Raw genomic sequence first — 3,756 nt, forward strand, 5'->3', positions numbered from 1 at the left:
TCACTAAGAGCATGGACTACTTTGTAATGCTAGCCACCCACTGAATGCATAGCACATATTCTAAAAGGGTATAATTTGCGTAGACCTTAACCATGAGAAGAATAGAGGTAAAATGGTAATTTAAAAAAAGAAAAAAAATAAGCAGTCTTTTGGGGATTTAAAAAATCAGCACTAACCAGTTAAACCTCACTTTTTGCCTTTGTTTTTTTTTTTTTTTTTAAATCTGTACAGGTTTAAATTATTTGGTGTTTTTGTATATAGTGCACATGGGTTTTTGATCTTTTTTTCTGTTTACACTGTGCTGGTTGAACGGGACCTCAGTTGGGAAGTGACTGGTGAAATAAACGCCAGCCTGACAAGAGGAGAGACATGGGGATGGAAGGAAATGAGGGAAGGAAGTGAGAAGGAGGTGTTGAAGGCAGCATCAGTTCATCTCGGGGAAATGACTGGATATGCTGATGTCGAGCCATTTCAGGACCTCAGCCAGGAAGCCTGCAGACATACTGGAAGCCTTAGCCCAGCGGTTCTCAATCAGGTCCTCAGGTGCCACCAGCGCCGCTCGTTTTCTGTTCCACCGGGTAGTTCATCATGTTCACCTGTTGTTCAGTTATTCTGCCTCCAGCCAGGGAGGTTTTACACCTGGAGCAACAGGTGAGGGTAACGACATCGCTGCCTGAATAGAAGACCAGCAGTACTGGTGGCACATGAGGACCTGATTGAGAACCACTGCTGTAGAGAAAGCGTGACCATCAAGGTTTCAACCAAAACCACTCAGATGCACTTTGAGCATGTAGATATATCACTGGCCGCCATCTTGGTATCTCCTGTCCGATGTAGGCTGATTCACAGGTGTACTTGTATACACCAGCAGCACTTTGTGTAGAGCTGCTGAAGTGCAGCATGGCTGGGGATTTGCCAAATAAATCGAAGTAACATCATCACAGGAAAGTACTGGGACATAAATTGAATGTACCTCTGTCATTTTGTTTAAATTTACCTCACCGCTGTGGTCTACAGCCTCTGGCACCTGTCATCATCAAGTAAAAAATCAAAGCAGGTCGACTACCACACTCACTTAAGATGTTGAAAAAAAATATGTATTTATTTTGTCCTTTTTGTCAAAAATACCTGACTGATGCTGAGGAAAATGCTGTCTGACTGGCCAACAAAGTCTCACTGCTCCAGGCCGGTTCAAGAGGTTTAATTCAGGTGATAAACGTCCACGTTCTGATTGTTAAAAGCCCATGCAGCATGTCAGCCCAGGGTTCTGTTGCTGAAGTTGTCCGTTTGTTCCGGATCTGCTTTTGCTGAATGTGTCTGTGTATCTTCACAGTTCTCAAAGTTCCCTTTTGATCTTGATCAGTCAAAACCAGATCCATCTGAGTTCAACCAGTAACGTCTTGTGTTTACGTCATGATTCTGCTGTGTCGTCGGCTCAGGTAGTGAGCTGTTCTCCCGAAGGCCCCGACTAGGTGTCTTCTTCAGCGTTTGGGTTTGTGTGATAGCGAAGGGTTGCTGCGTTGCTCATGCTGGGTTTGAGTTGCCTTTCCTTTTGTGTCGTTTATGTTTTCTGTCCAGGAGCGAAAAACGCCACCAAAAGCAGGACGGATACCAAGAAAACTGTGGACAAAGTGTGAGATGTGTGACCATGTGAGGGACTTGAAATCAAACTCAGTACTCTGACCTCAAGTTCTGGGTTCAGGATGGGGATCAGGTCCTCGACATTATTTGTACACTTCCTCGGTGAAAGTTTGCGGGAGGCCCACTTCTAACGCAGACAATCTAAATGCAGGGACAATTTGAATGTTTCATCAGGCCACCTTGCCGTATGCCCTAAGATCATGTCCTCTGTTCAAATGGCCTTTTGTGTGTGTCGGTTGACCGGTTGTACAGGAGTGAAGTCACATTACTGAGTCTGCATTTTAAAGTCCCGCTGGTCAAAGGTGGTTTAGGCAGAGCTGGAGGTGTTAGAGGAAAGTCGGAGGTTGGAACAGGATGTGAACTCTGCACAGGAAATGAAACGCTCGAAGGGAGTCCCGCCGTGTAGGCGGCCTTCAAACTCCCGTCGAGGGCAACGTGAACGGAAGAGGTCACGCGACGGAAGAGGTGGAAGGACGAGACGGGGTCGGCGGGTTTTCAGAGGGGCGTGGCACTGCAACACGGTTCTTTGTGGAAACGGACGCTTTACATGTCGCCAGCAGCAAGTAATGTACAGAACTGTCCATGTGCGAACTTCAAATATCTATGTGCATTGCTCACGCGCACACACACACGCGCACACAAATCACAACGTTGTCTAGATGTGTGCAAACAATAATTTGTAGTTTGTCTTCAATGCCTCTAAAAAGAAATAAAAAGAATGTTCTAGAGAGTGGAAATGTCCGTGCCCCTCCTCCAGACTGGCCTTCGTGAATAGCAGATATTCACCCTCCCCCGTCAGTCGCGCTTCACGTGCGCCGTGAGGAAGTGACGTGTGCTAACCAGACGTCTCGCGACGTGATGTCGTTATTTCTTGGTTTTGTTGTCGCGATAGCTGAGCTGTGGGACACGTCATGACTTTGTATGGTCAGGAGTGTGTCACGTGAGCTCCGGCAGCACCGACACGGCCGCCTGTGGCGTCTGCACAGACCACAGCAGTTACTACTATGGCACTACTATAGTACTACTATGGTACTACTATAGCACTACTATGGCACTACTATGGTACTATTATGGTACTACTATGTTACTACTATGGTACTACTATGATACTATTATGGCACTACTATGGTACTACTATAGCACTACTATGGTACTACTAGGTACTATTATGGTACTACTATAGTACTACTATAGTATTACTATGGTACTACTATGGCACTACTATGATACTGCTACGGTACTACTATGGTACTACTATAGCACTACTATGGTACTATTATGGCATTACTATGGTACTACTATGGCACTACTATGGTAATACTATGGCACTACTATGGTACTACTATGGCACTACTATAGTACTACTATGGTACTACTATAGCACTACTATGGCACTACTATGGTACTACTAAAGTACTACTATAGCACTACTATGGTACTACTATAGCACTACTATGGTACTACTATAGTGTCATAAGGGGAAGAAACCACCACAGACCTACATCTGGGTTTCCATATAAGCATTACAATGATGGAGGCTGGTTAATGATGACTTCAGTTAACTGGCTCTGGTCCTTGCTGACACTTGTGGAGGTCAGAGGTCACACAACAGGAAGTCATGGGCTTGTGTGTGTGTGTGAGTGTGTGTGTGTGCCTTTAGTTGCTTCGTTTCCTCCGTGGTAAATGCCGTCGGCTCAGGTGTGGCGGTGAAGGGCCGCCCTCGTGTGTATTTTAACAAAGATCATTAAAGACATATTCCACCATTCAACCTGAGCTTTGGTCCTGTGCCTTTTTGTCACGCTGTTCGATTCTCAGGCAAGTTGTGAGGCAGTATGATGAGGTGTCAAAACCCTGCCGACACCCACTGAACTCATTTTGTGGCGTGTTGACATTTCACAGTTGGAGGCCTGTGTGTGTGTGTGTGTGTGCGTGCATGTGTGCGTGCATGCATGCATGTGTGTGTGTGTTAGTCTGTGTGTGTGTTTGTGCGTGCATGCGTGTGTGTGTGCATGCGTGCATGTGTGTGTGTGCGTTAGTGTGTTAGTGTGTTAGTCTATGTGTGTGTGTGTTTGTGCGTGCATGCATGCATGCGTGCATGTGTGTGTGTGCGTTAGT

Source organism: Lampris incognitus, chromosome 20 (assembly GCF_029633865.1).
Source record: "Lampris incognitus isolate fLamInc1 chromosome 20, fLamInc1.hap2, whole genome shotgun sequence".
NCBI classification, from domain to species: Eukaryota; Metazoa; Chordata; class Actinopteri; order Lampriformes; family Lampridae; genus Lampris; species Lampris incognitus.